The sequence below is a fragment of the Andrena cerasifolii genome, chromosome 9 (genome assembly GCF_050908995.1).
Source record: "Andrena cerasifolii isolate SP2316 chromosome 9, iyAndCera1_principal, whole genome shotgun sequence".
NCBI classification, from domain to species: Eukaryota; Metazoa; Arthropoda; class Insecta; order Hymenoptera; family Andrenidae; genus Andrena; species Andrena cerasifolii.
Window position 1 is genome coordinate 424773 of NC_135126.1, and position 14943 is coordinate 439715.

The 14943-nt window shown below is 38.0% G+C and overlaps 1 protein-coding gene across 2 annotated transcripts in view; it reads left to right on the forward strand.

Annotated features, from left to right (window-relative positions):
- The window catches only part of Rhogef2 (Rho guanine nucleotide exchange factor 2), an 86165-nt gene that overhangs the window by 10754 nt on the left and 60468 nt on the right, over positions 1-14943 (forward strand). The window lies entirely within an intron of this gene.

The following is a 14943-nucleotide window of genomic DNA, read 5'->3' on the forward strand; positions in this document are numbered from 1 at the left end:
AAAGTAAGCACTACAATTAATCGGTTATGCACTGAATTAATACCTAAACCTATGTCGAAAGACATACTGTAATTGAAGCGTCATGTGATCAACAATTAGAGAAAGGGAAGTTATTTTAGAGAATCTTAATTGTGTAAAAATTTATTGGAGTTCCACAATTTTACATCACATTCGGAGAAGGTAAGTCTAATAATTCATGCAAGAATATCTACTAGTAGAAATCGATTCAAATAATTTTCGCAATGAAAATAGCGTTTTCCTTTTAGCAGTATGCGTGTTCTCAATACCGCCTACCGGAGAACAATGGTTTCGATGCAATGTTTGTTGCAGGTGGGGTCATGAAATGTGCGGAGCAACCGAAATAAACTTTTTTCAACATCTGCATGAAAATGGGTGTTTTTTTACGCCTGCTGGGCGGGAGCAAAATGACCAATTTCAGACGTATTCGCGTGTTCTACTTTTCTCCCAAGGGAAAAACACTTTACGCGCATGCGTACTCGCAATTTTTTACTTTGCTCCCAAGGAAACTGGAGTTCGGCGCACGGTGTAATAGACAGGTGTTCCGACTCCTGTCCAGAATGTGTGACTTTTTCGTCCTAGTTCTTCTGGTGGCCGGCAGATTTCGTGGCTGTTGTAAAGGTATTTACATATATATACACGCAGGGCCGTTCCTGGGTTTTGGCCGCCCAGATGCAAAAACAATATTGCCGCCCTTATTAATTTAATATTTTTTTAATTAAGAATTTGATATGCAGTGTTTACTTTTATACTCTTTAGCACGATAACTGTTTAAAATTATATATATATATATATATATATATATATATATATATATATATCTCGGTTATTAGTCTTATTAGTCAAAACTTTACATATAATAAACGGCCTGCGGCCGCCCTTACGTTTGGCCGCCCAGGTGCGGGGGCACCTTCTATACCCCCGCCAGGAACGGCCCTGTATGGAACATATAGCTATATACAGGCCTGGTATGGAATTCCTACTCGTAGTGGAAGAGGAACACGCCACGCATGCGCGTGTTGACCCCGTGACGTGAAAACAATAACCAATCGACGTCAAGGTTCAGTCAAATGCGTCAGCACGCGCATGCGTGGCATGTTCCCCCTCCATTACGCGTAGGATTTTTCTGGCAAGCCCAGTAATACCATTAAAATCTCTACTACCACAAGCTCGTTAACACAAATGTATATGCCTTCTAAGTCACGACGCCTCTCGCGGCGGCCAGGGGATCTAAATAGAAATCGGCACACAAAATCGCTGGAGTAAAAGATACAGAGTCGGAAACCTGTCAATTACACCGTGGTTTGGTGTTACCCTATGGTATGAAGATGCATTTGTTCAACTAATCGTTATCGATCATTTGTATTTTTTTGCGAATCGCTCAGCAGGATATCAAAAACACACCTTTCACGCAGGTGTTGAAAAAAGTATCGTGCGTGACAAGGGAGAGACTCGCTGCGCTCGGGCAGCAAACTCGTCGAAATCGCTTTCTTTTCTCCCTTGTCACGCAATGTACTATTATTTGCCCAATATGTACATCCGAATGTAAAAAATAAAATATTTGAAAAATCCTATTTCTATATTTTTGTAATAAAAATAAAATCGAAGATGGGTAAAAAACATTTATAGAGCAAGAAATAATAAAAGCACACGTGAAAATGACTTTAAAAACTCATATATACATGAATTAATCAATATTTTTTGAGTAGGCGATATTAGGTACACTTTTTTCAGGATCGGATTTTTGCATGTCTTACCTTTTTTAATTCCTAATTAAAAATTGATAGGTTTCAACGATTTTAACTTATGCTACATGAAAAATGATTAATTTCTCTTTACTTTGAAACGAATTTTTGCTAGGCGATCTTAGGTACCGTAACCCTACAGCATTTGTGGTACCAAATATGTCTCAGAGATTACTGGATCGATTTGAATAAAATTTTACAGGAATATTCTGGGGGGGGAGGGGGGGGGTATAGGACTATTGAAATCTTGAATAACCGATTTTTTAAATTATTATTAATTCTGAAAGTGCCATGCTTTGTGAACATTTACAACAATGTTTCGTGAAGAAATTCGAAAAATTACGGAAATTATAGCGCTGAACGTAATTGAGTGTACCGTCGAGTAACGGCCTCGCAGATCGGTATTGGCGTAGGAGACTACACTTTGAAGCCGTTTATCTCGAAACTACATTTTCAAACACGGTGTACATCATAACTGTTAAACGAATGAATATTTTCACTTAAAATTTTAACCGAAGCTGTAGACTTCCTTTCTCTATCGTGTGGAATTTCCGCACCAACATTAGATGTTTGTAAAACATTTCATAACTGATTAAACAAGATTCTTTCCCCATAAAAATGTGGGGAAAAATTGATCCGTGTGTAATTTTTAAAATTTTTCTTTAAATTCACCCAGCAAAATTTCACGCGATAACTATTAGTGTAGAAATTACTCAGCCCAAAGCATTTTGCTTTTAGATGATTGGTTCACCTGGGACTATGTACACCAATTAAAAATAACTTGAATAATTTTCAACATTTTGACAATTTTTTTTATTTTACATTACTTGTAAAAGCGTACATAAAAAACTGTGAAAATGCCGGTATGGTGATTATTTGGTATCTAAGCAATCTAACCGACAAGAAACCGTCGATTTCAGTCGTTCAATAGTCCTATACCCCCTTAAGACTAAAAAATAAATTTTTTCAAAATCGGCGCCGACAAGTCCTACATTATAGTCTTAAGAATATTCCTGTAAAATTTTATTCAAATCGGTCCAATAATCTCTGAGTTATTTTTGGTACTGCAAATATTGTATCTAACTATGAAGTGGCCTTGGGAGAAGGGGCTGCTATGGCACCATTTCATAAGATATCAAAATTCTTTTTGAACAGAATATAGCTTAATTTATACACAACAAGGTCTATGTGTTGATTTTTAAATGTGGCGTTTCTTTATATGAACAAAATCATAAAAATGACCTTTGTTTCAGACTTGTCAAGAGTGTGTAATAGGCCTTCCCGAAAAAAATGAAAATGATCCACCCATCTGGCAACAGAGTGAGTCAGAACTCACCGCGTGACGGTGACTACACGTGCAGTTTCTCCCTAGCCCACCCTAACCACCCTACCTTGTGGATTAGAAGGCGAAATTTGATAAAAATGTCCTAACCGCGAAAGGAGACTCGAAGTCGGATTTATAGACTCGATGAAGTGGAAACGTGAGACTTGTACTCAAAGGCGAGCATATGACTGAACGACTCAAGAGTGGCTCGAATGAAGCCATACCCTGCGTCGACTCCAATCACTTTGCTGGATGCCTCTGTTACGAGCTCCATACGCTCCACAGCCTGAGTGTGCCAAGGGTGTGTCTCGAAGTCCCAGGATTTGGGGATCCCTTCATCCTCCAGCAATTTTTTCAGGGAGATAGTTTCAACCGAGTCCAATATACGTGGTGAAGTTATTGGACATACGTCCCAATTGGTCAAGTCAGTATAATCGGTAGCATCAACATTCAACGAAGGTGGAGAACATTTTCGGATTTCTACCGACTTTAGTTCCCATGTGCTGCCAGCACGATACGCACAGCAAGTTCTCTGATGTTGTCTCCGTCATCAGTTAACATAGCCAAACATATTATATTATATTATATTGTTGCGAGCACCGGGTATAGGCCCGTGCATGGCCTGCTGGTGCTCGCAGTTCAGGAGAGAAGAAGGTTGGCTCCCCGGAAGGACGATCGGCATATCAACCAGAGGGACTGTTTTGTACCGAACGCCATAGCCTGCGGACGTAGGGGTTTAGCTTGTACCATTGTAAACCTATAGCTACTACTGAAATATAGTTATGCTGCGTATACGTCCGTGTATTATTCTCTCTTTTGCGCCAGGCTGGCCAGCGAGGAAACACCCCGGTGCAACATTATGTTATATTATACAATCCTCACGTTACTTAGCCAAGAAATACAGGTAAATCATTGATAAGATAATTTCAAATAACGCATACTTCGCCTTATCAGAAAACGTCCTTTTGGCTATGGTAACTGATGCCAGAGACAACTGTCGATGACAGACATCAGAGAACATAATGTGCGCAGAGTGCTGGCAGCAAGCTCCTAAAGCTCGTAACAGAGGCACCCAGCAAAATAATTGGAGACGACGCAAGGGATGGCTTCATTCGGGTCACCCTTGAGTCGCGCAGTCATATGCCAGCTTTTGAGTACAAATCTCATGTTTCCACTTCATCGAGTCTATAAACCCGACTTCGAGTATCCTTTCGCGATTAGGACATATTTATCGAATTTCGCCTTCTAATCCATAAGGTAGGGTGGTTGGGATGGGATAGGGAGGATGGGTGGGAGGAGGGCGTCAAGATCCTTTTTATAATTTTTACTCAAATTTCGAAAAAGTATAGCCGGTTAAGATGGTCAAATGTGCACGTTGAACCGAATTCGACTCACGATGAATCATTCGAAAGCTTATTAAAAAAGAAACATTTGTGGCAATTTTCAACTTCGTATCTCCACTCGGAGGGTAGTAAAGGGCAAAAATAGGAAATCAGGTTTTTGCCGAATTTCTCCTATACTAGGGGATGAAAAATTTTGAAAAAAATCAGAGGCATTTCTGTTATCGGGGCACCTATTAGAGAATTGTTTCAGATTTTTAAATTGAAAAACCAACCTGTGAAAAATAAAAAACGCCAAAAAATGCTGAAAAATGCCGATTGTGTATCGAAGCAGTCTTGGCACTATAATTATATTTTTACTGTAAGTACGTATCATTGTTACTATTGCCCTGAATTTTTTTCAGATTTTTCAATTTGGTGCGCCGCAGTTAAAAAAGTTAAAAACCGATTTTTTCGTCGTTTTTTCCGTGTCAGAGTAACTTATACGTCGAAGTGTTTCATGAAATAAGTGTTTTATGCGATCTTCAATGTTTATACGTACAGCAAAACATCATAGGAATTAAAGAAACTGAAAAAACCGAATCATTTGAAACTATGTTATGCGCCTTACATTGTAAAGTATCTACCCGTAGTATCTACGTTTAACTTTTTAAACGTAGGTTCGAGCCTCGAACTTCCAAGTCCCTTAGGCTAAGTTTTTTTTTTTCGTTAATTACATATATTTCCTAACTTTACGACACAACGATCAATATTTATTTTCAAATATTTTAAGAATATTTGAAAAACATATTAACCTGAAATATACGTAAATATGAGTTTGGACTGCTTGTTATGCCGGTATATATTAAGTTACTTCCAAAAGTCAGTTTATATTGTAGAATAGCGTGTTTTTTTAAATAATACATACGGGAAACGCTTAAATTCGGACGTAGATCTCTGTGATGAAATAGTAGAAAGAATGTCATTTAAAAAAAGCACTGAGAATTCTTTGTCAGTGGAAGTGGAAAATCAACATTGGAATAGACGAAAGATTCCATTTAATCAGCTATCATCTACCGAGCTTCTTGATTTTCCGGAAATGACAGAGAAAGATCTCAAAATTCTGTTTACTGGCTCCCATCAATTGTCTCAAGCAATCTCATATTTAGCAGAATTGATGGATGAAGAGAATAATATTAATCTTCGTTGTGTTAAAGAGAGGAAGAATGTTATTAAATTCGAAGTAAGATCACGACATATTAACAGCAAAACCTACAGATGTTATATTGATTATGCACCAAACTCAATAGGCTATTCCGGAATAAAGCGCTATTGTTGTGAATGTGCAAATGGTAACCGCACCGTCGGGTGCTGTTCACACATAGCTGCAATAATTTATTACTTATCCGATGCTCGGTACCTTTAAAAAATTGCAAGACCTGCAGAAATTCTTAGTAAAATATTCACCAGTGAACAAGTGACACCGGTAATTAATGAAGACAGCGATGACGATTGAATACATCGGACACGATTTTTGTTGCCATCCATCCATAATTGTTAAAGGTAAGAGATTTGAAAACCAATTTCACATATTAATATAATGTAGAAATTGTTAAATAATGCCGTAATTGACAGGATAAACGGCGGCATAACAAGCAGTCCAAACTCATATTTACGTATATTTCAGGTTAATATGTTTTTCAAATATTCTTAAAACATTTGAAAATAAATATTGATCGTTGTGTCGTAAAGTTAGGAAATATATGTAATTAACGATAAAAAACTTAGCCTAAGGGACTTGGAAGTTCGAGGCTCGAACCTACGTTTAAAAAGTTCGCAGCGGTACAGCAGCTCGACACAGTTCGCTGCGCCACCCGACGCTGTTGGAAAATACGGTAGATACTTTACAATGTAAGGCGCATAACATAGTTTCAAATGATTCGGTTTTTTCAGTTTCTTTAATTCCTATGATGTTTTGCTGTACGTATAAACATTGAAGATCGCATAAAACACTTATTTCATGAAGCAATTCGACGTATAAGTTACTCTGACACGGAAAAAACGCCGAAAAAATCGGTTTTTAATTTTTTTAACTGCGGCGCACCAAATTGAAAAATCTGAAAAAAATTCAGGGCAATAGTAACAATGATACGTACTTACAGTAAAAATATAATTATAGTGCCAAGACTGCTTCGATACACAATCGGCATTTTTCAGCATTTTTTGGCGATTTTTATTTTTCACAGCTTGGTTTTTCAATTTAAAAATTTGAAACAATTCTCTAACATGTGCCCCGATAACAGAAATGCCTCTGATTTTTTTGAAAAATTTTCATCCCCTAGTATAGGAGAAATTCGACAAAAACCTGATTTCCTATTTTTGCCCTTTACTACCCTCCGGGTGGAGATACGAAGTTGAAAATTGTCACAAATGTTTCTTTTTTAATAAGCTTTCGAATGATTCATCGTGAGTCGAATTCGGTTCAAAGCTCTTGCCGGAACAGAAGATATTAACTCACAAGGCTGAAATTTCGCATAGTGGTTATTGATCCCAAGACACAACTTTCGTGTACTAAGGCCTAACGCAACAATCATTTTCATTTTTTTCGGGACTGCCTAGTGTGTAACCCCTTAAGGGGGGACCTTGTGTAACTAAATGAAAATCGAGGCATTTTTCGGGAATTTTTTTTAAAGAAAGTATTTGATAGATCTTTCTGAAACTTTCAGGATATTGTATTAACAGGTTAAAGTATATAACAAAAAAATTTTATTAAAAAAGAGTGGCAAATAACAAAGTTATGCCCAGTCCGTTGGCGACGCAATTATTGCACTGCGGGCAACGTAGCGTCTTTTGCTTTCATCTGAAACCAAAAATCGAACAATTTTCTTTTAGTTTATGAGTGTACGCACAGAATGAAGAAATTTGAAACTTAAAAGATGCAAAATGAACAAATGGCGGCCTCTTGAATAAAAAGTTCACTGTTTCCAACGAAATTTTGCCTTAAATGTCTAAAAAAAAGTTATTTATTTAAACAATATCATTATACCAATAACTTAGTACTATGAAGAAAATGTTCACAAATATCCGTGCACAAGGCCAAGTCGATTGGTTGAATATTTTTTTAGTTACATTGCCCGCAAAGTATAAAACTGTCGTTTCGAGAAAAACGCATTTAAAGTTTTGTGGTAGCCTGGCGCTCCGTAGCAAAACCGGCTATATCCGCTTTAATTTTTCGAATTTCGTTTTGCGGCTTTGGGAACATATTGTCGTGATGTTCAACTATTGATTTATGCAAAAAAAAAAATCGATTTCTTCGATCCCCTACACCAGGCTCCCCCCTTAAATGGCGATGGCTTAGTTACAGTAATCACATACATATATGTCGTTTTCAACACCTGTACATTGATTGTGTGCCCACATGTAACACTCAAGACACTTCACCCAAAGTTCTCTCTCTGTGTCTTGAGAGAAAAGTCTTTCGCAAAATATGCAACTCGCATCCTCGTCGTCTGGATGCAGCCCATGATTAATTTCAACGTCGCTGAAATCGCCTTCCACATCAGGATCCTGATTTGCATCGTTATTTTCTGAATCTCGTGACTGTAGCTTCCGTTTCGAAGATCTTTTGCTTCTTGCTATCTTTGTTTTTAATATTTTCTTGCTGTTGTTGGGTACAATCTTTTTCCAAAGACAAAGACGTTTCTCTATACGGCGTTTCAGTAATAATAAACGAATTTGCAGGCTAGCGGTCTGGATTTGTAGCATTTTATTAATAGTAGGTACTGGTGTAATCTCAGAAGGACTCACTTAACTTGATGTTCCAGGAAGAGCCTGCTGAGTGAGTGACGAACAAGCCTGAGGTGGTGGTACATGAAATAATGTCGAAGATTCTGTCAGAGCGAGATCTGGGGTCTGTGGTATCGCGTTGCATGTCTTCTCTGCTTCAATCTGAGAAGCTAAGAAATCAGCGTCAGAGAAAATATGCTTATGGAGTGGAAATATTCTAGTTGCCTTAAATCCGTTTACTGCAATCTCTTCAGTCTGGACTCGGAGGTAGGCTTTTCCGAACAGCTGCATTATGTCACATGGTCTAACAGGACGGTTTGAATGTTTGGGCCATTGTCTTATTTCCTCGCTATAGAAAGCTTTTAACACTCCCATAAAGGTCTTATCAAGCGGCTATAGCTTATGCGAGCAATAAGGAGGAAGGGAAATTATCGTCGCATAGTTTTTTTTAGCCATGTCGATTACATCAATTGCGAACATGACTATAGTGTCCATCTGAAATTAGTGAAACTGGTGACTCTTCTTTTGGCCAGACCTTTTCAATGAAGCGAGCAAACCACTCGGTAAAAAGGTGACTTTGAATCCATCCAAATGGATGGGCTTTGCCAATCGAACCTGGAGCAGATCCTTTCATCGACACTTCGGTCTTGTTCTTTCGTGGAAAAATGATTACAGAAGGAACGAAATGTCCAGAGGCACTCATACAGGCAATTACGGTTATCGTTGAACCTCTTTCTCCAGAAGTTAACGCTGCTATTTGCTGTTTTACCTTTTCTTCCTATGACACGAGGGACTTTGGACAACCGAAATTCCTGTCTCGTCTGCATTATGTATTCTTTCGGCGGAGAATTTATATTCGGTGTACGCTTCTTCCAAAAGTTTAAAAAAGCTTTGAACATTTTCTTTATTAAATCCCAATGCTCTTGCAAAAGATGTTCCACATGGTTTGCAAAGAGATAAGCAACTCTTGTGTCGATTAAAAAAAAGCTCTACTCAAGCTCTACCAGCTTCGCATGATTTAAAAGGTATTTTTAAACCATTCCGAACTGAAAGCTGATACGTCGTATCTCGAAAATCTCTACGACTACTTACACCCAAAGAACTTTTGTTCCATAACGACCAAGTATTTGACCAGCGCTTGTTCGATTTCCTCACCCAAATAGGGTTTTCTCCCTAGTTTATTACCAGCTGCTTGAGCTGGTGCAAGGTCAAGCTTTTTACTCAAAGTTTGAAGTGTCGAACGAGGTACATTAAAACTCTTTGCTGCTTTTAAAGTCCCCATTTTTTCCCGTAACGAATATAATGGCTTTTTCCATATCCTCTTCTTGCCAATACTTCCCTTTATTCTAAATGTACTTGGATTAATTCTGGGCATCCTGAAATATAAATACCAAAAAGTGGCCTTAATATTGGCTAGCCCATATTTAGACCCCGCTTTGCAGCCCGTATTTGCTCATGGACTCTTAGAGCGGTGAAAGTCATTACTACGCGATGCTATTCGTTATAACAAATTATGCTGAAACAAGCTTACAATGTCAGCAATATAGTATTCTTAACAAATTAGCTCTTAGTTCAACAGATCATTGTTAAAAAAATAAAACAAATATACCTTCAAAATCTTTTAAGATTCGTTCGTTCGTTCTGTTAAGACGTTCCGCAACACAGCACGTTCGCTAAACAAATGGAAGCCATTCTCTGTTGCCCACAGCTTCTTTTCTTTCTCGGTCGTATTTTTACATCTTTGCCGATAGAGTGAAGCACCCGCTATGACCTAATACTTTAACTAGTCAATATTTCCACCACTTCCTCTAGTTTTAAGCTCGACTAACAATTTGTGGGCGATGCAACTCGCTCAGCTGCTTGAGCTTTTATTAAAAAACCAGGCTCAAAGTTAACGCATTCTGGGCACTTTCCTCGATCAAGTTCGTTTCTTAATGATTTGCCAATAATTCGTTCAAATAACTTTTAAATATTAGGATGTTGAATAAGTTCTCGCTGTTTTTTTTTATTATTAAATTAATGCTTTATTCTGAAAAATTAATAAAAAAAACATGTCATTGAAAATATTGTCCGTCGCTAGCCACTACTTTTTCCCATCTTTCTGGCAGCATTTGAATTCCACGTCGGAAAAACGATACGTCTTTTGAGGCTATCCAAGAGTCGATCCATTTTTTGGCATCTTCGTAAGAATGGAAGTGCTGCTCAGCCAGGCCATGTGCCATCGATCGGAACAAAGAATAATCCGAAGGGGCCATGTCTAGTGAATACGGCGGGTGGGGTAGAACTTCCCGTTTAAGCGTTTGCAACTAGGTTTTCACCGGTTTTGCAACACGTGGCCGAGCGTTGTCATGCTGCAAAATCACTTCGTCGTGTCTGTGCTCGCACAGCGGCCGTTTTTCCTTCAATGCTCGGCTCAAACGCATCAATTGTAGTCGATAGCGATCTCCCGTGATGGTTTCCTTCGGTTTGAGTAGCTCGTAATAAAGTACACCTAGCTGATCCCACCAAACGCAGAGTAGATGCTTGGAACCATGGCTATGGCTTTGCCGACGATGTTGATGCATGGCCGGACTTACCCCACGATTTTTTACGCTTACGGTTACCGTAGCGTATCCACTTTTCATCGCCAGTCACGATACGATGCAAAAATCCTTTCCCTTTCTGTCGTTGAAGCAGCTGTTCGCACGTGAAAAGACGCCGTTCGACGTCTCTCGGCTTCAACTCGTACGGCGCCCAATGTCCTTCCTTCTGAATCATTCCTAATGCTTTGAAACGTTTTGAAACTGTTGCGTGATCAACTCCTAATGATTCTGCAACTTCGGCTAGTGTCTGACATGGGTCTTCATCAAGTAGTGCATCCAATTCTTCGTCTTCAAACTTTTGCGGTGCGCCAGAACGTTCTTTATCTTGAAGATCAAAATCATTATTTTTAAAGCGTCTAAACCAATCTCTGCGCGTTGTTTGCGACAGAGCATGGTCGCCGTAAGTGTCAACAAGAATTCTGTGTGCTCCAGCTGCAGATTTCTTTTTAATAAAGTAGCGCAGTAAAACCCCCCGCAAATACTCTATTTTGGCACAAAATTCGACATATTTGACAGTATTGAAAAAAAAGTTGTTTACACTTCGGCGGAAATGACATACGCTGAATTTGAACCTTGCTTATAGTACTTCTTTATAGATGCGCTACCGTCTTAAACTACGCGCACGCAGTTCTGGTAACGTTATCTGTTGCAAAACAGCGAGAACTTATTCAACACCCTAATATTTACTCTCCCTTTTTGATCAGTGTATTGCAAATGATATCGAGTTCTGTATAATGCTAAAACGTGCGACTTGCAAAGACTGACAATTGGATAGACACTTAAGGGGGGAGCCTGGTGTAGCGGATCGAAGAAATCGATTTTTTTTTTGTTGCATAAATCAATAGTTGAACATCACGACAATATGTTCCCAAAGCCGCAAAACGGAATTCGAAAAATTAAAGCGGATATAGCCGGTTTTGCTACGGAGCGCCAGGCTACCACAAAACTTTAAATGCGTTTTTCTCGAAACGACAGTTTTATACTTTGCGGGCAATGTAACTAAAAAAATATTCAACCAATCGACTTGGCCTTGTGCACGGATATTTGTGAACATTTTCTTCATAGTACTAAGTTATTAGTATAATGATATTGTTTAAATAAATAACTTTTTTTTAGACATTTAAGGCAAAATTTCGTTGGAAACAGTGAACTTTTTATTCAAGAGGCCGCCATTTGTTCATTTTGCATCTTTTAAGTTTCAAATTTCTTCATTCTGTGCGTACACTCATAAATTAAAAGAAAATTGTTCGATTTTTGGTTTCAGATGAAACCAAAAGACGCTACGTTGCCCGCGGTGCAATAATTGCGTCGCCAACGGACTGGGCATAACTTTGTTATTTGCCGCTCTTTTTTAATAATTTTTTTTTGTTACATACCTTAACTTGTTAATACAATATCCTGAAAGTTTCAGAAAGATCTATCAAATACTTTCTTTAAAAAAAAATCCCGAAAAATGCCTCGATTTTCATTTAGTTACACCAGGCTCCCCCCTTAAGTGTAATGCACTAATTTGGCAGTACCTATTTAAAGATTTTAATTTTGGTCCGAAATGTATGCAATTTATGTAATTAAAGCGCAGTCTAGATTTCTGTTTCAAGGTATCCGTTTTTTGGGAACTGGAGAATTTGAAAACGCGCACGTCGTAAAGTTTTTTAACGCATCACATATTGAATGGGCAACTGTAATTTCTTGGTAGCGTTTTCTTAACCTTTCGGTGGGCATGCCCGCGGCAGTTAGCCGCAAATTTTATGTTTCGTATATTTACTGTAAAAACGAGCAGCAGATGGATGTGGACTAATTTCCTTTTCTATGTTCATCGAATAAACTATTATTAAGCAACTAATGTAATTTCGATTTTCTTCTGCGAGACCTAAAATTGTCTAAATTTAGGGGTAAAACGCGCCCACTCATGCAAGTCTGAAGCGCGCACCCACCGAACGGTTAAACATCGCGAGATTTCGCAAAATAATCCTTAAAGTTCTTATTAAATCGATGTCCGCGGTAAGCTACATGTATGTGTATTCTCTCTTTTGGCAAAGCCCATGAAAATTCTGATTTTAATGAACCTTCATGCGCAAGGAACAATTTTTTTCTGCGGAAATTCACTCTGAATACGTGAAATCAGCCCTGAAAGTAGTTCCGTTTTTTTTTTTTAAATATACAGTAAATCCCCGTTATGAGCCCATTTTCACCTCCCGTTGACAGCCCGGCGACTATCTCCACCATTTCTTGGAAGCCTGCGGACGAAGGTGAGAGAACCCGACAACGAGAGAGAGGAAACGAAAGAGTCGACACAGCCACTGGCCGCGCGGAATCATGTCCGCAACCCACTATGAGCCCGCCGCCAGCCCCGTTCGTCGGGCTCATAACGGGGATTTACTGTAACGTTATTTTCCTTTTGTTAGTGCTAGAGCATAGAAAATTGAAGAATTCTTATATTTAAAGTTTTGTTCTGTCTCACACCGTTACAAAATCATATTTAACTCTTTGTGGTCACACCATCTTATAATCACAAATTGGTCATATGGAGTTCACTGCATCCCAGCGTCATTTTTGAGTCACCACTTCCGTATTTTTGAATCTTTTAACTTTCGAGTGATAATTGTACATTCGTAATAGGGTAGGGTGGGGCTAAAAGTCAGGCGGGTAAAAAGTTCCGTATTCAAAATCTCTATTCCTAAAGAATGTATTGAGTTTCGCAGTGTACTATGTAAAAGGCGAGAAGAAACGGAGGTGACTACTGAGTCGCCAGTCGCTCCTGGACATTCGTGCGAATTACACGACGATTTCGTTATTTTATGTATCGGAAGCTAAAAGAAATACATCGTCTTTATTGTTTTATACGAAGTAAACCACAGTTTAAAAGCTTATCAGCCAAGTATGTTAAGATTGCATGTTCCTTTAGTAATGCGTGCATGATATGGTTTATTGCTGAATGATAATATTTTCTAACGTATATATTGCAGAAGCTATAGAGGTACCATTGGGGCGAAAAGTCCCCCAGACTGAAAATATATATTTTATTACTAGTTTTCATAATAAGATGGCCAAAGTATAAAGAAATGATGCTAAAAGTTTTTAAACATGTAGTGCTTTTGTTTTAGTTGACCGACTTTTTTTTTACTTTTTAGTTGAAAGCGAGCCTCTGACTTATATTTTTATTTTTTGTTAAAGAAGTCGTGCTTTCCTTTCGATATTGTATTCCAAAAACAATTGGTTTGATAAATATTTGTTAATTTGAAAAGAGTTTTTTTTACTTATTTAGTTTAATATTACACGAAAAGACATTAGGGACTTTTTGTGGTATAACTCAACAGAAAATAATAGTATCAACAAACAAACTCCGTGAACATAAAGCATAATAGTTATAGTTCATACAAAATAACGCCAGATATCTCTAGATTGTTAGTCCCAAATTTTACATAGGTTTATAAGAAAAACGGGACATTTAGCCCCACCCTACCCTACTCATACAATCGTACTCTAATAGACTTTCTCTAGAAATGTAAATTCTGATACGATGAAATATGTAGGGTAGACAGGGGGCGATTGTAACACGTTAAATATCTCAAAACATATGATAGATATTAACACAAAATTTGGATATGTGACGAAGAATGACATTTCGAATGCACACATCCATATCCTAGCAGTATAGATACACAATAGACATGCATGGTGAAAAAATTAACTTTTCGATACCCTAAAGTAACTTCCTTATTGATTTAAAATTGTAATATAAATACTCCCTTTGCAGGTATGCGTTTTTCGTATTTTTTTATATTTAATCTGGCCATTTTTTAGGTAATACTGATCGTTACTTATCACTTTTAAGTGTCTCGTTAATAAAAGTGTATAATTTATGTTCAAAAGCCTGGTCGGGGGCGATTGTAACATCGGCAGACGGGGTCGGTTGCGCCGCGATAGAACCGAATAGTGACAAAGAAGATTAATAATATTGTCTTGTTTGCATGGAATCCTATAGCACAGCACAAGCAAACCAAATAAAAAATGGGTGCAATGAAGAATGCACCAGCCAAAACGTTTTCTAATTCTGCCAGAATGGCGACACCGAATAATTGGTTAGAAATTTTACTTTATCATTTATTATTATAATTAAAATCAATACATATTTTAATTTTGCAAAGTTAAATTTGTGCTACTATCGA